The sequence below is a fragment of the Bos indicus x Bos taurus genome, chromosome 6, assembly GCF_003369695.1.
Source record: "Bos indicus x Bos taurus breed Angus x Brahman F1 hybrid chromosome 6, Bos_hybrid_MaternalHap_v2.0, whole genome shotgun sequence".
Lineage (NCBI taxonomy): Eukaryota > Metazoa > Chordata > Mammalia > Artiodactyla > Bovidae > Bos > Bos indicus x Bos taurus.
Genome location: NC_040081.1, coordinates 43,236,223 through 43,261,149, shown reverse-complemented (window position 1 = coordinate 43,261,149; position 24,927 = coordinate 43,236,223). Strand labels below are relative to the sequence as shown.

Here is a 24,927-nt window from a genome sequence, read left to right as displayed (position 1 = left end):
CTGACCTGTTTAAACAAGAGTAAAGAATGCAGGATTCCCATGAAGGCATATTACCTCAGGACTGTGAGTTAGCTTTATAGGGGAATTCACAGCATCTATGCCTGGCTTCTTCCAGAACTTGTCACAAAGAAGTGCAAATAAGGAGACCAGAGGAGCCAGCCAAGTTCTCTCTAAAATTATCCCTGTCATCAGAAACAATTAATACTATGTACAGCACAGTATTGTTCTAGGAATAGGAGCCAAAGGAGTTTAGGGAGATTTGCAGATCATGTAATTTTGTGACTGGAGTTTATGGTTGGAAATGGTTGGTGTGTTAAAACTTAATTGGTGGGAGGATTTGAGGGGGTCCAAATAAAACTCTTTAAGGGGTTCAAACAACATTGCTAGAGGAAAGAAATGGTTTATCACATTCTTGGGAAATCTGTATCTTTTATTTCTCTTTGGAGCTAATCAAGTTGATCTGATTCAGTGGAACCCTGCAGCGTGTGTGTGTGTGTGTGTGTGTGTGTGTGTGTGTGTATACATATGTGTACATGTGAACCTGTGTGAATTCATTTTTACTTCACAAAATTCTGTTGGGACTCAGTAAAGATCAAACCCTCACACCCAGAAAAACTCTCCAGGTTGAAATAATAGAACCTCAAATGAATTTACTTACACTCCTTTGCTCTTGTAAGTACCAAGTTCAATCACACCTGACATTCTTTATTCACTTTAACAAAAACCAAGTCACATGACAAGCAGAGATAATAATGTAAGCAGAGAAAGAGAAAGGAGAAACATTTAAAAAGAAAATGTAATAATCTGATAGGAGAAACTACAATTTCTTTTTTCAACTCAGATTATTTCTGTGTGTCTTGTCAAGCACTTTCTTTGTGTTACTGGGTAAGGAGGGAGTTCTAATTTCTCCATCACTAGTCTTCAGTCTAAATGAGACATTATGAATGGTTTCTCAAAGTAGTTTCAGCATGTTCTATATAAAGTGGGGGATAAACGTGCACAAATCTGACTTCTGTTGTGGAAAAGCATCAGCTTCATTTTTGGTTTTATTTTTACATTTGAGGAAAGAAGAGTTTTGGAAAGATGTCTAATACATTAATAAATCTATCCTCTGGATCCTAGTTGACATTCAGTTTAATAAAAGCTAAAAGTGCTGTCTCAAGCTCATGAAGAAAGAGCAAAGAAATCAGTATTTCTATAGTAGATTTTAGTAGTCATTAAAATTTGAAGCTTCTACAAGGCAACCTAATTTTGTGGTCTATGCAACTCTGGGAACTAAGTGAGAATTTCATAAATAATCAGAAAATAGAAAACTCATATGCAGATAAGAAAATGTTTTCCTAGCAGAATAAAGGTTTTCAGCATCATATATGCTTGTACAGTTATCCCAGCTCTTAAAGATAAAATTCTAGGTAAAGCAAAACAAAATTACAGAGGTCATGTATATCTAGGACACAGAGATTAAAGGCAAATCCTTGTTTTCTGAGGGAAACCACAAGCCAAAATCGCCTTCCCACGACTCCCCAAATAAACTGTTCTATACTAGATTCCCTAATGGTCAAAAGAAGACATGGAAATCAACTCAAAGGCAAACTGAACCTGAGCTTTGACAACAGGATTTGCAGGGAGGAAAGAGTGCCACCTACTGAATCACCACCTTTTAGATGTTTCTGTCAGCACTTTGATTTTCCTTGGAGTTCTACCAACCAGGGAGTGTGACCTTGCTTAGAAATGAAATCTGACCTCATTGCAATGCAAGCTTAGCTTTCTGCAGGCACATTACAAAATCAGCCAGAACCCCTTATCTGCAGATTTCCCCCCAAATAGTGCAGCACTAAGTGAGAGCCACAAGAAAGACAAGCAGAGGGGCTATGTAGACCCAAAGCAGCAAGAACAGCTGCAAAAGAGGATCAGGCATCTGTGTAATGATATGTTTAGTCACTAAACACAACTATTTTATCTTAAGATAGACTCAAAATCCACTACACATGTTTATGTAAAGTCTTATTCTCAGTCTGAGGAAAGTGCCTGACTAAATGTTTTTGTTGCATTGAACTTAATTGTTGACATCTGGAATTGGTTAATGTTAATATTAACCAAAGCATTTGACTAAATAAAATGGTATGGGAGAAAGGTCTATTCTGAAAATGTGTTGTGTGATGTTAATATAGGTAACTATACAGTTTAATGGAAAACTTTCTAAGTATATATAAAAATAATAAATATATATAATGACTGTGGCCAATATTGATTTATTAACTTAGTTTAATATTAAATATTATATTGTATTTTATGAGTCACTATGCAAGAGATTTTACCCATGTAAAATTTTCATATTACAAATCCATATTTGTTTTATGTATATATACACATGATATTTATATATATATATATATATACATATATATATATGTATATATATATATATATATTTCCTTGAGAAGGAAATGGCAACCCACTCCAGTATTCTTGCCTGGAAAATCCCATAGACCGAGGAGCCTGGTAGGCTACACTCCATGGGGTCGCAAGGAGTGAGACACAACTGAGTGACTTCACTATATATATATCTATATCTATATATATATATATATACACATATACATACATACATACATGCGTACATACTGTTTTTGTTGTTTAGCTGCTAAGTCATGTCTAACTCTTTGTGACCCCATGGACTGTAGCCCACCAAGCGCCTCTGTCCATGGGATTTTTCAGGCAAGAATACTAGAATGGGCTGCCATTTCCTTCTCTGGGGGAACTTCCCAGCCCAGGGGTTGAACCAGCTTCTCCTGCATTGGAAGGCAGATTCTTTACCACTGAGCCACCAAGGAAGCTCTTTACCACTGAGCCACCATACACACACACACACACACACACACACACATATATATAGTCATGATTTGGCTCCTAATAATCTTCATATGTTATGAACCATAAAACATTAGAAAAGATACAAATGTAAAACTATTGACCATATGTGCTTTTATTTTCCAATTCACTTTAGAGTTTCCCATCAACCATTGTAACATATAACTTATCTTTTATATGTGTCTCATTTTCTATCTATCTATGATTGGCTAAAAGAAAATGTTTTGGAAAATTAAAGCTTCCCTGAAGAATAGTACAACTAAATATAAAAAATTACATCAAGATGGATATACACAGTCATGTAAGAAAGGGCGTGTTTAGATATATTTGCTTGTGTTCTGCTGTATACCAGTGGTGTCTATAAAAGAGTAAGGAATTCAAAGAAATTATGTAGATTGGCCTTGGGAAATTCAGAAACATCAGACAGCCTTGAGCTAGACTGAAAAGAAACACTTTAACAGAGCATCTTAACCCAATTAAATAGCTATCCCCAGGCATCTTTGCTGTAGTAAGTAATTGAAACCAATGACAAATGTTCTGCTTTCATAAAGGGCATAGTGTTAGAAAAATCTAAATATTTTTCAGCTGTTATTTTTGTTTATTCTTTGAAAGTAAAATGTCTGAAATATTAGAAAAGAAGTGGCCCAAAATCAAATGAACATAGAAGGCAAGCTTAAAGAGCTCTCAATGGCCAAAGCTAGAACAATTTGAACAATAATATAATTTTGAATTATAATCCAAAGTATAAAATAAATACAACTCTGTCCATAATGATATAAATAAATGACGAAATAAATTAATGGAGGTGAATAGACAAATTTTCCTTACAGAATGTTGATGTACTATTGAGGGTGGATTGGACTTAATGACTCACTTCCAAAGAATAGGGTATAAAAAGGAAAAAAAAAATAGTAATTTTGTAGTGCAGAATCCTGTAAATATATTGATTTATATTATCAGTGACATCATGCGAATGTCATATGCTCTCTGATGTGATATAAGAAAGGCATTACCTCTGTGGTGTTTCTTCCCAAAACTCAACCACATTCTAATTATGAGACTATATAAGATAAGCCACACTTGAGGAATATTCTATAAAATACTTGACCAGTATAGCTCCAAACCATTAAGGTAATGAAAAACTGGGAAAGACCAAGAAAATGTCACAGAGCAGATAAAACCAGGAGACATGACAACTAAATGTAGAGTTCTTATTTGGATCTTAGAACAGAAGCAAGAGGAAAAATGTAAAAATTGGTGAAATTCAAATAACAACAGGAGTATAGTTAAAGAGTAATATAGGATTGTTAGTCTCTTAGTTTTGACAAATGTAAGATGATAGTGTAAAATGATTTTGCTGCTGTAAGTCACTTCAGTCGTGTTTGACTCTTAGCGACCCCAGAGACGGCAGCCCACCAGGCTCCCCCGTCCCTGGGATTTTCCAGGCAAGAACACTGGAGTGGGTTGCCATTTCCTTCTCCAATCCATGAAAGTGAAAAGTGAAAGTGAAGTCGCTCAGTTGTGTCCAACTCTTAGCGACCCCATGGACTGCAGCCCACCAGGCTCCTCTGTCCATGGAATTTTCCAGGCAAGAGTACTGGAGTGGGGTGCCATTGCCTTTCCTGAAAATGATATTAGGAGAAACTGAAAGTGGGTAAGTAGTGTAAATGTATAATTCAAACAATCTTTACAAATTTCTTGTAAATCTAAAATTATTTCAAAATAAAATGCTTATTCAAATTGTTTGAGAAAATAATTTGTCAAGTCTCTGAATCTTAAGATATATAGCTCTTGTGGGTACTCTATACTTTTACATTTATTTGTGGATTTCATTGTGATACATGCTTCCCATTAAAATTAATTCATTTGTAATATTTCTGTTTAAGGAAGTAGTCTTACATTATATACAGATAACAATGAGTCTTTAAGTAGATAATATCAAGGGTATGAGATAATATTGATTGCAAAGGAAGTGGAGAAAAATAGTTTTTGGATATAGTTTGAAAACAAAATCAGCAGATTTGTTAAAGCAGTAGAAGGTATAACAAAAACTGATTCAAGGATTTCTCCATGGTTCTGAGCATAAGAAACTGGAAGGATGGTGTTACCGTTAATTGAGATGAGAAAGATTTCAAGAAGAGCAGATTTCTGAAAAGAAAAAAGAGGATCATGATTCAGATTTGAATATATTGTCTTAATTATTATGCTTAAAGTACCATTTTAAACAATATATTGAATATATCAAATATGTATTTTAGAAAAGATATACAAGTTAGAGATATAAATTTGGAAAAAAATCTGCCAGCAATGAAGAAGACTTGGGTTCATTCCCTGGGTTGGGAAGATCCCTTGGAGGAGGGCATGGCAACCCCCTCCAGTGTTCTTGCCTGGAGAATCCCCATGGACAGAGGAGCCTGTTTGAGCTACAGTCCATGGGGTTTCAAAGAATCTGACATGACTGAGTGACTAAGCACAGCACAGCATATAGATGGAAACAAATGATAACAGCATAAAGGTGAATAATACAAAAGAAGAAGATCCATGAGGTCCTCCAGTATTAAGAGAGAATCTTAAAGTGGTAAAAGAGAAGGAAAAACAAAACAAAAAACAATTCACAAAGCCCTGGGTGGAATACTCAGAAGGGTCTGTCTTAGAAGTAGGGAATAGTTCCTTATTGTTGTTGAGTCACTCAGTTGTGTCCGACTCTTTGTGACCCCATGGACTGCAGCACACCAGGTTTTCCTGTCCTTCACCAACTCCTGGAGTTTGCTCAAACTCTTGTCCATTGAGTTGCTGATTCCATCCAACCATCTCATCCTTTTTATCTCCTTCTTCTCCTGCCTTCAATCTTTCCCAGCATTAGCCTCTTTTCCAATGAGTTGGCTTTTCCCATCAGGTGGTCAAAGTATTGGAACTTTAGCTTCAGCATTAGTCCTTCCAATGAATATTCAGGGTTGATTTCCTTTAGGATGGACTGGTTTGATTTCCTTGCAGTCCAAAGGATTCTCAAAAGTCTCCAACACCACAGTTCAAAAGCTTCAGCTCTTTGGTGCTCAGCCTCCTTTATGGTCCAACACTCACATCCACACATGGCTGTTGGAAAAACCATAGCTTTGACTATATGTACCTTTGTTGATAAAGTAATGTCTCTGTTTTTGAACACACTGTCTAGGTTTGTCATAATTATTCCTAGATCAAATGCTGCTCTGTCCTGCCTAAAAACAAACAAGCAAAACCCAACCAAAAAAGACCCCAAAATGAACACTTGAAGGGATTACATTGCTTCCAATGTAGAATACAAATTGTATCCTAGAACAGAGCTCAAAAATACTTATAGAAATAAACACATAAAAATCCAACACCCATTAAAATAAAATCCATAATGTGTGGCCACAATCAAAAATTAGAAGGCATGCAAAGAATCAGATAAACATGACTTGTGATAATGAGAAAATTCAATCATTTGAAACTGACACAAAAGTGACACAGATGTCAGAATTAGTAGACAAGGATAATAAAACAAGTATTATAACTGTAATACATATGTTCATAAAGCTAAAGAATTGAACATAATATGTAGAAATACAGAGTGCCTATTTTTAAAAGATCAAAATCACAATCTAGAGATGAAAGTATAAAGTGTGAGAATAAAAATACACATTATGTAATCAATGGAAAATTAAACCCTGCAAAAAAACGTTAGTAGTAAACTTAAAGATATACCAGTAACAATTATTGAAAGGAATACAAAGAAAAAAAAACATAAACATCAAATCAGCTGAATATGCTTTCATTTGAAAGGACTATGATTTGAGTCCCTGAAAGAGAGAGTGAGGCACAGAATCATTTGTGGTAATAATGATTTTTCAAATTTTCCAATTTAAAAATAAGCATAAAGAACACTATTGAAGCTCAACAAACTCCAAGTTAGAAAATAAAAACTTAAGTAAGACAACACCAAAACAAAACATAATCAAATTTCTCAAAACCAATGGTAAAGAAAGTGGGGAAAACCACTAGACCATTCAGGTATGACCTAAATCAAATTCCTTATGATTATAGGGGAAGTGAGAAATAGATTTAAGGGACTAGATCTGATAGAGTGCCTGATAGACCATGGACGGAGGTTCATGACATTGTACAGAAGACAAGAAGCAAGACCATCCCCAAAAAAAGAAAATGCAAAAAAGCAAAATGGCTCTCTGAGGAAGCCTTACAAATAGCTGTGAAAAGAAGAGAAGTTGGAAGCAAAGGAGAAAAGGAAAGATATAAGCATCTGAATGCAGAGTTCTAAAGAATAGAAAGGAGAGATAAGAGAGCCTTGCTCAGTGATCAGTGCAAAGAAATAGAGGAAAATAAGAGAATGGGAAAGACTAAAGATCTCTTTAAGAAAATTAGAAATACCAAGGGAACGTTTCATGCAAAGCTAGGCTCATTAAAGGACAGTAATTGTATGGACCTAACAGAAGCAAAAGATATTAAGAAGAGGTGGCAAGAATACACAGAAGAACTGTACAAAAAGATCTTCACAACCCAGGTAATCATGTTAGTGTGATCACTCACTTAGAGCCAGATATCCTGGAATGTGAAGTCAAGTGGGCCTTAGGAAGCATCACAACAAACAAAGCTAGTGGAAGTGATGGAATTCCAGTTGAACTATTTCAAATCCTAAAATATGATGCTGTGAAAGTGCTGCACTCAATATGCCAACAAGTTTGGAAAACTCAACAGTGACTGGAAAAGGTCAGTTTTCATTCCAATCCCAAAGAAAGGCAATGCCAAAGAATGCTCAAACTACCCCAGAATTGCACTCATCTCACATGTTAGCAAAGTAATGCTCAAAATTCTCCAAGCCAGTCTTCAGTAATACATGAACCATGAACTTGCAGATATTCAAGCTGGTTTTAGAAAAGGCAGAGGAACCAGAGATCAAATTGCCAACATCCGCTGGATCATCAAAAAAGCAAGAGAGTTCCAGAAAAACATCTATTTCTGCTTTATTGACTATGCCAAAGCCTTTGCCTGTGTGGATCACAACAAACTGGAAAATTCTGAAAGAGATGGGCATACCAGACCACCTGACTTGCCTCTTGAGAAACCTATATGCAGGTCAGGAAGCAACAGTTAAAACCGGACATGGAACAACAGACTGGTTCCAAATAGGAAAAGGAGTTCGTCAAGGCTGTATATTGTCACCCTGCTTATTTAACTTGTATGCAGAGTACATCATGAGAAATGTTGGGCTGGAGGAAGCACAAGCTGGAATCAAGATTGCCAGGAGAAATATCAATAACCTCAGATTTGCAGATGACACCATCCTAATGGCAGAAAGTGAAGAACTAAAGATCCTCTTGATGAAAGTGAAACAGGAGAGTGAAAAAGTTGGCTTAAAGCTCAACATTCAGAAAATGAAAATCATGGCATCCAGTCCCATCACTTCATGGCAAATAGATGAGGAAACAGTGGCTGACTTTATTTATTTTTTTTTTTTTTTGGCTCTATAATCACTGCAAGATGGTGATTGCAGCCATGAAATTAAAAGATGATTACTCCTTGGAAGGAAGGTTATGACCAACCTAGATAGCATATTAAAAAGCAGAGACATTACTTTGCCAACAAAGGTCTGTCTAAGTCAAGGTTATGGTTTTTCCAGTAGTCATGTATGGACGTGAGAGTTTGACTATGAAGCTGAACACCAAAGAATTGATGCTTTTGAACTGTGGTGTTGGAGAAGATTCTTGAGAGTCCCTTGGACTGCAAGGAGATCCAACCAGTCCATTCTGAAGGAGATCAGTCCTGAGTGTTCATTGGAAGGAATGATGTTGAAGCTGAAACTCCAATACTTTGGCCACCTGATGCAAAGAGCTGACTCATTTGAAAAAAACCCTGATGCTGGGAAAGATTGTGGGCAGGTGGAGAAAGGGATGACAGAGAATGAGATGGTTGGATGGCATCACCGACTCAATGGACATGAGTTTGGGTAAACTCCTGGAGTTGGTGATGGACAGGGAGGCCTGGCGTGCTGCAGTCCATGGGATCACAAAGAATCAGACACGACTGAGTGACTAAACTGAACTGAACTGAATGGTAAAGAAAAAATTTAAAATCAACAAGAATAGGAAAAACGTATGTGAATTATCAGAACCAAGATAATCCAAAGGAAAAGCAATAATAAATACAATATGATATCCTGGAGGGGATCCTCAAACAACAACAACAAAAAGATGTTAAGCAAAAATTAATGAATTTTAAATAAAATGTTCACTTTAATCATAATAATACATCTATCTCAGTTCAATAAATGTAATAAATGTACCTTAGTAATGATAAGATATAAATTATAAAGGAAACCAGGTGCACAGAGCACATGGAAACTTTTGTTCTATGTCAGCAGGTTTTAGTAAATTGAAAAAAAAATTACTTTAAAAAAGTATGTACAGAAGAACACAAGTAAGGATAATGGAAGATATTTTTTCAGAAACAATACAATTTAAAATACCAATTGAAATAAAAGCTGTAAATCAAAAATTCTGTATTTTAAAATATAAGTATAGAATAAAGAAATTTTCATTCATACAAAAGCTAGAATAATAGAATACCCTGATAATAAAAATGTTAAAGGAAATACTTCAAGCAGATAAAAAAGAAGACTAGATCAAAATATGGATCGACACCAGGAAATAAAGAGGACCAGAAAGAGTAGCCAATAGGGCAAAAATATACTATTCATATGGTTCACATCTTATCAAAAGTTATTAACTTCTAAGATGTAATTGGTCTGAAAAGTACAATATATGTAAAAGCAAAATCATAAAGCTAAAAGCTGGTTGTTTGAGAAGATGAATAAAATTGATAAACATCTAGATAGACTGAAAAAGAAAAGAGAGAAGACTCAAATTTATTATGTTATAAATAAGAAAAATAGTACTACAGACTCAACAGATATTAAAATTATAATGAATGATTTGAATAATTTTATACCAATACATTTACTAACTTAGATAAAGCAGACACATTATTTAAGAGATGAAGACTACCAATCTCAGTCAAAAAGAAATAGATAACCTGAATAGAATTATTGCTTCAGTCATGTCCGACTCTCTGGGACGCTATGCACCTTCCAGGCTCCTCCATCTATGGGATTCTCCAGGGAAGAATACTGGAGGTGGTTACCATTCCCTCCTCCAGGAAATATTCCACACCCAGGGGTTGAACCCGAGGCTCTTGTGTCTCCTGCATTGTAAGGTGGGTACTTTACCACTAGTGCCACTGGGAAACCTGAATAGAACTGTATCTACTTCAATTATAAATTTTTAGTCATAAAAAGAATTATTGACCCAGATGTCTTCATTGCTGAATTCTTCTAAGCATTAAAAAAAAACAAGGTGAGGGTGGGATGATTTGGGAGAATGGCATTGAAACATGTATAATATCATATGTGAAATGAATCGCCAGTCCAGGTTCGACGCATGATACAGGATGCTTGGGGCTGGTGCACTGGGATGACCCAGAGGGGATGGTATGGGGAGGGAGGTGGGAGGGGGTTTCAAGTTGGGAAACACGTGTACACCCGTGGTGGATTCATGTTGATGTATGGCAAAACCAATACAATATTGTAAAGTAATTAGCCTCCAATTAAAATAAATAAATTTATATTAAAAAATAAAAAATAGAAAAAACAAACACCACCCTACCCACCCCCAGCAATTCTACACTGACTATTAAAAATTGAAGATGAGGGAACATTTCCCAACTCATTCTATGGGGCCGGTAATACTATAGTTCAAAAACCATGCAAGAACATTATAGGAAAATAAAATTGTATACAAATATCTTCAATAAATATTAGTGCAAAAATTATTTAAAAACTTTAAGAAAATAGAACCCAGCAAAATATCAAAGGAAAATATGCAAAATGAGATTTATCTAAGAAATGGAAATATTGGTTTATCACTTGAAAATCAATCTAAATTTTAACTAAGCAAAAATGAAAATCATACAATCATCTCAACACATGAAAAAAATTATTTGACAGGTCCCAACATCCTTATTGATTTAAACAACAACAGCAAACAGCTACAAAACTCTCAGCCGTGAAGGCAACTTTCAAATCTGAGTAATGGGTATCTAAGAAAAATCTCTAGTTAACATCACAACCAACATTGAAAAAGTAGAGGTTTAACCACTAAGATGAGAATAATGGAAGGTATATTTTCTACTCAATATTGATGTGTGTCTGAATAAGTATAATAAGGCAAAATGAAAATAAACAAATAGAAACATTTAGATTGGAAAGGAAGCTTTACTCTTAGTGGACATGATGATCTGTGTAGAAAATATTAAATCTACAAAAAAGTTATTAGAACAAATAAGTGAGTTTAACATGGTACAGTATACATAATCAAAAACCACATTCAATTGTATTTGTATTTTTATGAAAATTATAAAATAATTTTAATTATAAAATAAAATTATAAAAATATATATTTAGAATAGTATGAAGACACATTAAACAGGGAAAAAAATCTGCAAAATTATGTGTAATAACTGCACATGGGAGTTATACAACACTGCTGAGATAAAGTTGTCCTAATTAGAAGGAGACACGCTATGTTCATAGTTCTAAAGACTCAATATTGTCAAAATACAAATTTTCTCTAAATTGAACAATAGATTTAATATAGTTTTAATCAACATTCTATCTTGTAGAAATTGAGACATTAATTCTAAAGTTCTGACGTTGCGTGGACTCAAAATAGTCAAAACACCTTTGAAAGGAAAGGCGCCAAGACTTATTATGAAGTTATAGTAATTGAGGCAGTTTAGTATTTATATAAAGATAAATAAATCAGTGGGACAAAATAGATCATAAATAGGTCTGCATTATATGGACAACTTATTTTTTTTTAAAAAAGATACAAAGAAACTTTAGGGGAAAACATAGTTTTTTCAACAAGTTATTCTGGACTACGGATATTTATGTGCCTCCAATGAGAAAACTTTGGTCCATACATTGTACCACGTACAGAAGATAAAAATGGGTCATGGACCTAAATAGAAAACCTAAAACTTTAAAACTTCTAAGAAAAAAACTGAGGAAATATTTGTGATTTATGCACAGAGAGACTTCTCTATGCATAAATTGTATTGTATATAAGAAGCAGAGACTTCTTATATACAATAGCAACAACAGGAAAAATTGCTAAAACTCCTAGAGGAGAACATAGGCAAAACACTCTCTGACATACATCACAGCAGGATCCTCTATGACCCACCTCCCAGAATATTGGAAATAAAAGCAAAAATAAACAAATGGGACCTAATTAAACTTAAAAGCTTCTGCACAACAAAGGAAACTATTAGCAAGGTGAAAAGGCAGCCTTCAGAATGGGAGAAATTAATAGCAAATGAAGCAACTGACAAACAACTAATCTCAAAAATATACAAGCAACTCCTACAGCTCAACTCCAGAAAAATAAATGACCCAATCAAAAAATGGGCCAAAGAACTAAATAGACATTTCTCCAAAGACATATAGGTGGCTAACAAACACATGAAAAGATGCTTAACATCACTCATTATCAGAGAAATGCAAATCAAAACCACAATGAGGTACCATTTCACACCAGTCAGAATGGCTTTGATCCAAAAGTCTACAAGCAATAAATGCTGGAGAGGGTGTGGAGAAAAGGGAACCCTCTTACACTGTTGGTGGGAGTGCAAACTAGTACAGCCACTATGGAGAACAGTGTGGAGATTCCTTAAAAAACTGGAAATAGAACTGCCTTATGATCCAGCAATCCCACTGCTGGGCATACACACTGAGGAAACCAGAAGGGAAAGAGACACGTGTACCCCAATGTTCATCGCAGCACTGTTTATAATAGCCAAGACATGGAAGCAACCTAGATGCCCATCAGCAGATGAATGGATAAGAAAGCTGTGGTACATATACACAATGGAGTATTACTGAGCCATTAAAAAGAATACATTTGAATCAGTTCTAATGAGATGGATGAAACTGGAACCTATTATACAGAGTGAAGTAAGCCAGAAAGAAAAACACCAATACAGTATACTAACACATATATATGGAATTTAGAAAGATGGTAACAATAACCTTGTGTACGAGACAGGAAAAGAGACACTGATGTATAGATCAGTCTTATGGACTCTGTGGGAGAGGGAGAGGGTGGGGAGATTTGGGAGAATGGCACTGAGGCATGTATAATATCATGTATGAAATGAGTCGCCAGTCCAGGTTCGATGCACGATACTGGATGCTTGGGGCTGGTGCACTGGGACGACCCAGAGGGAGGGTATGGGGAGGGAGGAGGGAGGAGGGTTCAGGATGGGGAACACAGGTATACCTGTGGCAGATTCATTTTGATATTTGGCAAAACTAATACAATATTGTAAAGTTTAAAAATAAAATAAAATTAAAAAAATTATATAGCAATATAAGGAAAATTGATATTAATGTATTTGACTTTATCAATAATACAAACTTCTTTTCCTTGAAGGTTATCATTCAGAGAATGAAAAAAAAAAACTACAGATTAATAGAATTTTTGCCGATTATATACCAGTAAAAGACTGTGCTAAGACTATATAAATAACTCTTCAAACTAAAAAATAAGAGAACAAAAAAATCTTGGAAAAAAGATGCAATTTTGAAAAATTTAAATGTATATTTACTATATGGTCATTCTACTGCTAAGCATTTACCTAAGAAAATTGAAAGTATAAGTTCATTCAAAGACTTAAATGTTCATAGCATCATTATTTATTAAAGTTAAAATCTAGAATTAACCCAAATGTCCAGCAGAGGTGAATGAATAAACTGTGGTAAATCCATACGATGGACTACTCTTCAACAGTACAAATGACTGAGCTATTGATACACTCAAAAATGTGGATGAATCTAAAAGAAAAATTTGTGCTGAGGGAAAGAAAAAAGAAATTAAAAATCACTAAATACTTTATAACTCCATTCATATAAAACTCTAGACTATGTAGCTAATCTTTATTGACAGATCAGTGGGGTTCTGGTGATGGGAATTGGGATGGAATGATGGCATGCTTAAAATGAATCTTTTGGGGGTGATGGATTTGCTCGTTGTTTTTTGTGGTGCTGGCTTCACAGGGATACGTGTGTGTCGGATTTTATCAAATTGTACACTTTTTTTTTTAAATTTTATTTTATTTTTAAACTTTACAATATTGTGTTAGTTTTGCCAAATATCGAAATGGATCCGCCACAGGTATACATGTGTTCCCCATGCTGAACCCTCCTCCCTCCTTCCTCCCCATACCATCCCTCTGGGTCGTCCCAGTGCACCAGCCCCAAGCATCCAGTATCGTGCATAGAACCTGGACTGGCGACTCGTTTCATACATGATATTATACATGCTTCAATGCCATTCTCCCAAATCTTCCCACCCTCTCCCTCTCCCACAGAGTCCAAAAGACTGTTCTATACATCAGTGTCTCTTTTGCTGTCTCGCAAATTGTACACTTTTTAAATAAATGTAGTTTATTATTTGTCAGTCATAACAATCAATAAAGCTGTTAGACAATACCTGCTGCTGCTGCTAAGTCGCTTCAGTCGTGTCCGACTCTGTGCGACCCGAGATGGCAGCCCATCAGGCTTCACTGTCCCTGGGATTCTCCAGGCAAGAACACCGGAGTGGGTTGCCATTTCCTTCTCCAATGCATGAAAGAGAAAAGTGAAAGTGAAGTCGCTCAGTCGCGTCCAACTCTTAGTGACCCCATGGACTGCAGCCCACCAGGCTCCTCTGTTCATGGGATTTTCCAGGCAAGAGTACTGGAGTGGTGTGCCATTGCCTTCTCTGAGACAATACCTAGTTCATGGTAATTCCACAGTAAATATTTGTTGAATAATTGAATAAATGAAAGGCTGTATTAATTATTGGTACTACTTGAAGAATAGTTAAATATTATGTGAAAAAAATTACCAGATCATACAACACAATAATTCTTAGGAAATCATCAAATGCCCCCTACTTTCAAAAAAATCTGATGAACAGTATCTAAATAAATGTCACCCATTTTTTTTCTCTGTAGTAATATGAATGCTGATTCACAAATTCTGTAGAATTATGCAGTGACAACAAGAAGAAAACAGTTCTTACTATTTTAGTATTAAAGGGAAACGTGTCAAATTCTGAACAAATCAGTAATCTATATATAGTGTTCACAATAACTTTCATGAATAAGTATGCACATAGTCAGTTAAAGAAAATCCACTATTTTTACCCTATTAAAAAAAAAAAAAAAGAACATCTCCTTGTTTCTGAAAATCTACAAAACAATAACTGGGGAGGATCATTTTTATTGCAAGGAGATTGTTCATTTTACAAGAAAGTTCACAGAGGAATTACTGAAATATCAGAGTTTACCAGTGCATTCAGCTGTTAGTTATCAGATTGTTAACTACTTTACAGGATGAGGTTAAGCTAGAGAGAAAATGAGGTTAATACACAAAAATGGAGTATTGGAACTACTTTGAATTGGCTATACACCAGAAATAAGAGTTTGAGATGTTAGAAAAAATAACATAAGACAATGGATAAAAGGACACACGCTTAACAGAAATTCAATTTATGATAACACTATAAGATGATGTCTGTAGTGGAATATAGTGAGGAAACTGACTAATATTTGGCAAATTGAATACATATTTAGTTGAGCATATTTAGGTAAAAATCATCGATGCTTTTCATATCAAAAAAAGGGCATATGTTAGGAAACTTGTGAGCAGCCTCTCAAACTTAATAAGTTATTCTAAACCTCCTTAGAGCACCTGGTCTTCGTGAGTATGTCTCCTTGACTTCAAGGGAAACTAAAGTTGATGAGCCTATGACATTTTATCCTCATTCAATTCTGTGATCAGAACTAAGTGACTTGTGAAACTGTGTTGATTCTGGGTATGGATCTGTGACCTCAATAATTTGCGAAATTGTGATATGTGAGTTTAATTTTTTTGTTGTTGTTTTAGTGTGCAAGCCAGGGAACCAGACCAGCACACATCTTTCATTTCATTTGATAAGAAGTGAGATACAGCTATATAGCAACCACACTGCAGGATATTATGGCCCTTCCATTCTGCTATAATGATTCCACTACATATAACTAAGAAAATCCAGGAGGAATCACCTTTGTGTTCACAGGTAAGTATTTTCAGAAACCACAGATTTCGAACAAATAAACAAACAAGCAAATAAAAATCTATTCTCTTCATCTGTTTTCTCTTATTGAAAACCATTAGTTCATTGGGCATTGCCGACAATTTTGTTGGTTACATTCACTCCCAACATACACTGATGAGGAACCATCAGTGGCATACCATGGTAGTACCACTTTATGCTACTGATTTTCACCAGACACTGAAATGTACCATGGGGTACTATCCTACCATATCAGGCATCATTGTCTTTCCTGTGGGGCACCATCTTTCACATCCCTCTGCTGAAGTGTCAAAGCAGTGTTGTGTTCTTTTCATCTAGCCAATCAACATTTGGAGAGGTTCTACTATGTGATGAAGAGACAATGGTTAAAATAGACCATCGGTTTTCAATAGGGGAGCATCACAGAGTATAGAACAGTGTCTTGGCCCAGCTGTAAAGACGGAGAGGTAGAGCAGGGGTAGATTGTACAAAGCTTTACCCTAAAAGCAATAGGGACTCAAAGTATTATGGGAAGTACATGGTCATGCATGCTTTTTGAAAAAGGGCTGTATAGTCTCAGTGAGGAAAAAAGAATAAATGTAGGGAAAGCAGTTATAAGCCTCTGGCTTTAGCCCACATGAGGTATAGAGAGAGGCATCAATCTGTTAGGGTTTCAGAGGGAAAAAAGTCAACAAGGCTGGTGATAGATTGAATGAGGGCAATGAAGGATTGCAAGATGCTAGGGATGACCCCCAGGTTTTTCACTTTCTCTGACTGTGAAGGGAAAAACTCTCTTTAGTGTCACAACTCTCATAGGATTCCAACACAGACCTCTATATTTGTGTGTGCGTGTGTGTAGTTTTTAAAAAAGTCATCATTTATTGACTTCTTCCTGTGTGCTAACACACTATTATATTTCTCAACATGCAATAGTGCATTTAATTCCCTGAACAATTCTGCGAGTTAGGTACTCACTATGTTTTTCAATTTAATGACAGAGATAGTAAGGGAGTGAGCATTAAATAGGAGTTGTCCAAGGCTGTTCGGCTAGGAAGGAGCAGAACTGGTGTTGGTAGCTTGGCAGTCTGAGGCCTCCTTCTTAAAAATGCTGTGCTAAACTCTAGCTCTCTCAGTTTGTGTTAATTTTCTTTGTATAGAATGCTGATATAAATGTATGGAAGAAGTGTGTGTATATGTATGCATGTTTCCTTCATGCATGGGGTTATTTGTGATACATGCAGGTACATATATATTTGTGTGTTACATGAGTATCACTGTACATACAGGTATCAGTGTGTCTTGTGTTTTTTTGTGGTATATATCTGGATTATGTGTATGAGGTTGTGTGTGTGGTATATGTGTATGTAATCACATGCTAGACTAAGAGATAAATCATTTTATTCTGACAGTGAAGCTTTTATTCCCAAGTAAGCTTGTTACACCCTGATCCTTAGTTTATTAACACAGTCTTTTTCCATCCTGAATAAAGTGTGAGTTATTTTAAAGAAAATAATCTCTCAGGACTCTATCATTATACTAAGTTATTTTTGTTATGCCTTTTTCTTAAATATTTGTGTTTAAAGCTCTTATATAATGTAAAGCAAAAATAAGTTTATAAATTAAATGCAAACAAAGAAAATCTGAAACTAACAGCATGATGCACTGTAATGGATGATGCTATTTTGCTGAAACTAAATTCTTGTAATGAGAATATGGCATTGATGAGCTATGGCACAGTTTTGGCTTATTTTTAAAGTAGCATGAATAAAAATTCCTCCATTGTTTTCCGCTCTTCGCAATACTGAGTACTTTATTCATGCAGTGCACCTTGATGTAATTTGGCTTACACATTACATTAAAGCAATATTTATGTATCAAATAAATTTCTCCATTTCTTTTCTTTCTCATCAGCACACAATAACTACAAGAATTACATAAAAACTAATATTGGTACTAAAAACTCATATTACACAATTATAAATTGTCATGTTCTTACAATATATCATGTTTATATCATCCAAGTTTAATACAAGACTTAAAAAATATCTTAGAATTATTGAAGTCTTGTTTGAAAAATGCTACCTTGAGATTTTTTGATGCTATAGATTCTCTAAAGTGTCTGACACAAGTAATTTTCCCTCTGACAGTCCTAAAATTCCATTAACAGATTCAGATCTTGAGATCCTAAGAAGGAACCCAGATTGTTCTTTAACTGTCCCTTACCCCCACCACCACTACCACCAAGTTGAAACAATTTCTTCTTTACAAAGATGTAGCAGCTGCATGGCATTTCCTACATGGCATTGCCTGCATGGCATTCAGTTGAATGGCTCAATATTCATTCATTCACTGCTTCCACAAACATGTGTACTATAGGCTTTTTGTGGCACAGGGGGTACAAAGATGAGTGAGATGAAATTTCTGCTTCAGAGACTTTAGACCATCACCTGTGTAAGAGAAACAGACATCTAATCCAGTGTGCACCTAATCCGCAAGCTATAGATTTGTAACTGGAACATATAAGTTTAATAAGTATTTATGAGTTATACATGTCATATTGATGATAATTGAAGACTTAAGAATTATGAGTGAGATCATTACAGAAGCATGTATAGAGAAGAGGCTTATATTACACATGTATTTCAGGATTGGGCAATTGAAGGAATTGCCATGAAGAAGACTATGAAGAATTAGCCGTAGCAGTAGGATGAAAATCAGGAGGGTTGTGTCTCAAAAATAAAACTAAAGGAAGGTTTCATAAGGAGAATCCTGTGACCAGAGTCAAATGCTGCCAAAAGATAGTGAAAATGAACTTGGATTTATTTTCATGAATGAATGGATGTGGGATTTAATGGCAAGGAGTCTGGGAATAGTTTTGCTGCATTAAAAGAGATGTGAAATGAGAGTTTGGTAGAATCTACATGTTGGAGGCTTGGGGCCTTGTTGAAATTCAGTTTTTTTTTTTTTTTTAACTTATTTCAGATCATAATTGAAAGTAGACTTACCACTTGGAAAGTTTCTGTCAAATCAGAGCCCATAGTGTTCTATCACAGTAGAAATTTGCCAGACAATTTTACTGTTTGAATTTAAATTTGGACTTAATTTATAAGTACATAGTTTCAGAATCTATAATGGCTACATATTTGAAAACTGGAATTCCAGAATCATGCCTTGTAGAAGTCCCTGCAGTTCAACTAGTTTGGCCTCATTGTCTTCAAAAGAAAACAAAGTTCAAAGCACTTTACCAAGTACTGAGTCTAGACTGGTGACATGTTTTCCATACTAGGGTTCGTCAAGCCCCCAGAGCCACTGACCTGTTAGGAACCGAGCTGCACAGTGGGAGGCAAGCGGTGGGCAAAACGGAAACCATCCAGGCATGTGGAAAAATTGTCTTTTACAAAACTGATCCCTGGTGTCAAAAAGGTGGGGGGCTGCTGCTCTATACCACACTGCCTTATTAGGTTCAAATGTTAGTGTTTAAACATTGTTCTTTGAGAACCTCTATCTTTCTAGAAATAATACCAGAATATTCAACTTTTGAAAAATATGCTCAGAAGCAAAAAATGAAGGGGAGACCCATGCTATGAAAACCATACCCAATACCACTTTAAACCCATATAGACTTTAGGGGCCATGGTAGCAGCTATACTTTAATTTTTTGCTAAACGGCTCAATCAGATATATATTCTCTTCTCTCATTTGTTGCTATAAAGAATTACAGCATTAAAGGTTTTCTGTTTACATAATGATCAAATAATTAAGAGTTCATTTTAATAATTAAAAAACTTTATAATGATAAAAGGGGCTTCCCTGGTGGCTCAGAAGGTAAAGAATCTGCCTGCAATGAAGAAGACCTGGATTCAATCCCTGAGTTGGGAAGATCCTCTGAAGAAGGGAATGGGTGCCCACTCCAGTATTCCTGCCTGGAGAATCCCATGGGCAGAAAAGCCTGGCAGGCTACAGTCCATGAGGTCACAAAGAGTTGAACGTGACTAATAGACTAAGCAAGCACATACATATTAATGAAAAAACACAAATGCTTGGATGGTTTTGTCACTTCATTGTTTAGTCACTGAGTCATGTCTGACTCTTTGCAACCCTGTGGACTGTAGCCCACCAGGCTTCTCTGTCCATGGAATTCTCTAGGCAAGAATACTGGAGTGGGTTGCCATTTCCTTCTCCAGCTTGTTACTTACAAAGGCAGTTATCACATTGTTCATCTTTCCATTTGAGATGGGTGCAGCACAATGGAGAGACACAAAAGCCTTGATTAGTTAAACCTATGACCAAGGCTTCAACCCTGAAGTTAAACTTTGACCTCCAGATTGAAAGAATTATGACTTGGTCTCTGGATACCTATCAGTGTCAGTCTTAACAAATGCAGGAACTCAAGGCGGCTAACACACCAACTCTTCTAATTAGGCTCAGAAAACCTAGTGACTAAAGCTTTCTTCATTTATTTTATAAACAATGACATTAGTAGCTATGTAGGATTTCTTTATCCTTCTATTATCTTCTCCACAACTCAGTGACACGAATAAAAGAGATATTATTTTTCTCTGAGATAGATAAAGAAACAAGATGAGAACAATTAAAAGATATATTCAAAGTTACACAGTTAATAACTGGTGGAACCAAATTGATAACCCATCTATCCTAACCTTTTTGAAGTGGATCAGGCAGCTACCCATTGGAAAGAAGCAAAGCTAAGAGGACAGAATTCTTTATGGTGATTTCAGATCTAAGAAAAAGGGCATAGATTTTTTTTTCTTTTATGAAGGAGAAAAAAGATTAATATATATCCTTTGGAATTCCTGTCATTGAGAGGTGGAGTCTACTAACTTTTCCCTGTGAATTTGGGTTCCTTTAGTGACTTGCTTGAATGATAGAATGTGCTGAAAGTGATATTCTGGCTTTCTTAGGTGAAGTCATAATAACCTGTGTAGTTTCTGTCTATGCTTCTTGGAAAGCTTAGATTCCAAGTAAGGAATCCTGAAAACACCATTCTTTAGGGAAACTCAAGATAGCTGCATGCATGAAACGAATGGGATGACTGGGCAGACCCAGCTATTTCAGCCATACCAACCTAGCGACTGATTTTTGAATTATAAAGCCATCTCAGATGTTGTTGTCCCAGGAGATACAATGTAGAGAAGAATTGAAGAATGCAGCTGATAAAATAGGTCCTTAAAATATAGCCCTCATTAAGCTGTCCCAACAAAATGTAGCTACTTGAGGCAGCCATGTTGACTCCCAATCATCAGGGAGCAAGGATAAGACATTCCCTGTTTGAATTATGAGCATTATAAAAATGGAGGTGTTACACCACTGAATTTTAAGGTGCTTTTAATAGATAGAAATAGTAATAGATAATAAATAAACAGAACTAAACAGTAGATAAACAGAACATGTTAGGTAAAGCCATTGTATGGTGTTATAATTGAGAGCCCTTCAAAATTAGAATTTTACTCATGGAAATAACATGGTAAAATCCAGTTATCCAAAATGCTTGAAGAATAAGTCATTCTGGATGATGAAATGATGGCCATTCAAAAGATGAAGGTGATCAATCTTTTAAATGCTGGTAATGTTGTATTTTAACTGTTTCATATGAATAGTTATATATAGAATCACTTATACATTAAACACAGACATTGAACACACATGCTAAGCACTTGGTAAAAATTTTGACTAGACAGAGCCCATGCTCCCCACAGAATTTCCAGATTATGGAGGAGGAAAAAACATTAACTTTCCCAAAGTTTCAAAGAAGTCATGTTATAAGGCCAGGTTTCCAACTCAGATCTACCTGACTCCAAAAACCCAGATTTGTCTGACTCCAGAATTCACGGGAAGACACTTTATAAAATGGTACAACTGAAGCCAATGGCCTATTCTCCTGCTTTTAACTTTATTCCTTTTTAAAAATCATCATTTTAAGTATTTCCACTCTAAAAAATACAGCATTAAAATTATTTACGTCTGTCTACGACCTTTTAAATATGACGAGCTGAGCTACATTGTGAAAGTGAATTTTCTTGTGTTTCTGCATGGTCATAGCTAGGCTTTAATCAGCAAATCCAAATGAAGCAAACTGTTTGCAGTCATTTAAGATGGCATCAGTGATAATAATAATGATTCCTTACACTTTCCTGGTGCCTCTCATCTAAGGATTGTAAAGGGCTTTACAAACATTAATTAAGCCTTACAGGATTTCAATGAGGTCATGAAGCAGTTTAGTTATTGTAATACACTGAGACTTTAAATAAAGCAAAAGCAACTTCAGAATCACATTTTGAAGCACTTCCCTTTGCTCTTGGTGGTTTGGATCCAGGTGTTTGAGAAGGATTTTTGTATTCCTTCTTTTATTTCAGGTTTTTAAAAATTTGTAACACTATAGTGTGTCCCTTTTACACATTGGAAGACACAGAAAATAACATTGTATATTTCACAGGAAACAATTGATTCACAAAGGTACATTTCATGTTCAGTTCAGTTGCTCAATTGTGTCTGACTCTTTGTGACCCCATGGACTGCAGCACGCCAGGCCTCCCTGTCCATCACCAACTCCTGGAGTTTACCCAAACTAATGTCCATTGAGTCAGTGATGCTATCCAACCATCTCATTCTCTGTCATCCCCTTCTCCTCCTGCCTTCAATCTTTCCCAGCATCAAGTCTTTTCTAATGATGTTCTTCTCATCAGGTGGCCAAAGTATTGGAGTTTCAGCTTCAACATCAGTCCTTCCAATGAACACTCAGAACTGATCTCCTTTAGGATGGACTGGTTGGATCTCCTTGCAGTCCAAGGGACTCTCAAGAGTCTTCTCCAACACCACAGTTCAAAAGCATCAATTCTTTGGCACTCAGCTTTCCTTATAGTCCAACTCTCACATCCATACACGACTACTGGAAATACCATAGCCTTGACTAGATGGACCTTTGTTGGCAAAGTATGTCTCTGCTTCTCAATATGCTGTCTAGGTTGGCCATAACTTTCCTTCCAAGGAGTAAGCGTCTTTTAATTTCATGGCTGCAGTCACAATCTGCAGTGATTTTGGAGGCCCCCAAAATAAAGTCTGCCACTATTTCCACTGTTTTTCTATCTATTTGCCATGAAGTGATGGGACCGGATGCCATGATCTTATTTTTCTGTTGAGCTTCAAGCCAACTTTTTCACTCTCCTCTTTCACTTGCATCAAGAGGCTCTTTAGTTCTTCACCTTCTGCCATAAGGGTGGTGTCATCTGCAAATATCTCAGGCTACTGATATTTCTCCTGGCAATCTTGATTCCAGCTTGTGTTTCTTCCAGTCCAGCGTTTCTCATGATGTATTCTGCATAGAAGTTAAATAAGCAGGGTGACAATATACAGCCTTGACATACTCCTTTCCCTATTTGGAATGAGTCTGTTGTTCTATGTCCAGTTCTAACTGTTGCTTCCTGACCTGCATACAGATTTCTCAAGAGGCAGGTTAGGTGGTCTGGTATCCCCATCTCCTTCAGAATTTTCCACAGTTTATTGTGATCCACACAGTCAAAGGCTTTGGTATAGTCAATAAAGCAGAAATAAATGTTGGATTTCACATGTAATAAGTACCCAGCATTACCATCCACTCAAGAGAACAAAGAACACAATACCTGCCCTCAAAGAGCTCCCAACACAGTGGGACAATGTACAAGTAAATCATTGTTATTGTAGTGTGCTAGAATGATATATAAAGTATTATTCAAGCATGTGAAAGTATATTGAATTCTGAAAAATAATAGCTAATACCACACAGAGCTTATTGTATTCTACCCTTCCAAGACTTCACATGAACTAACTGCTTTATTTTCACACTAATTCTGATATGTAAGTACTTTTATCTGCCTAATTTTACAAACATGGGCACCAGGCATAGAGATCTTGAGTAACATGCCCAGGCTCAGCTATCCACCTACAAATAGCTCTTGAAAGATAAGCTTTGATAATAGGCAAATTCCATTTTAAAACATCAGAAAGAGAAATAATTCTAATGTATTTCTGATCAGCAATAACCTCTGGGAAAAATCATCAAAGAAAACCAAATTTCTATGGAGGATTTCAGTACCATTCAGACTGTCTTTCAATGATAGGCTCAGCTCACAACTTTATGAGTCAGTTGGGACCAATGTTGTTTAGCCCTAAATCTCTGGCCAGGGCCATCATGATGCAGCCATACATGAGCAGTAGGCTGCCTTATGCTTATAAACTGATGATATATATTTTCAAGTCCTGAGGTACTGCCTTCACTATTGCCTAAACTTCGATTCTCTAATGATAAAAACAGTAACTGTCCACAGGACAAATTCTTGGAAGTCTTCCGTCTTCGTCCATTTCTTCCATTCCTTTCCTCTGGTCATGACTCTGGTCCTGTTTCTCCTTTTACTACTCCAACCTCATCAGAACACCTGAAACTCTTGTTTCCATCTGGAGGCTCCCATTTCCATTTCTCATATAACCTGCTCAGTTAGGTTTTCATGGATAATATTGGCAATCTGAATTGTGTTCTTCTTGAGCATATTTTGCTCATTAATCTAGATGAAATTCAATACCTTCCTCACTGAGTCTGATTCAGGAGTTCCATGTGGCAAAGTATTGACTCTCTGCACACTGTGCTGTGCTGTACTTAGTTGCTCAGTCATGTCTGATTCTTTGTAACCTCATGGACTTTAGCCCACCAGGCTCCTCTGTCCATGGGGATGCTCCAGGCAAGAATACTGGAGTGGGTTGCCATTTCCTTCTCCAGGGGATTTTCCCAACCCAGGGATAGAACCCAAGTCTCCCACATTGCAGGTGGATTCTTTGCCATATGAGCCACCAGGGAAGCCAAAGAATACTATAGTGG

The 24,927-nt window shown here is 36.1% G+C and overlaps 1 long non-coding RNA gene across 2 annotated transcripts in view; it reads right to left on the bottom strand.

Moving 5' to 3' along the window:
* Positions 1 to 4,421: 4,421 nt before the first annotated feature.
* The window catches only part of LOC113894169, a 65,944-nt gene continuing 45,438 nt past the window's right edge, over positions 4,422 to 24,927 (bottom strand). The window contains exons 3-4 of one of the 2 annotated variants that reach the window (XR_003511493.1): positions 4,980 to 5,019; positions 4,457 to 4,493 (exon numbers count right to left, since the gene is read on the bottom strand). This is a non-coding gene — a long non-coding RNA (uncharacterized LOC113894169). Of the gene's footprint in view, positions 5,020 to 24,927 lie in introns of both variants that reach the window. The other variant, XR_003511491.1, reaches the window with a different exon arrangement.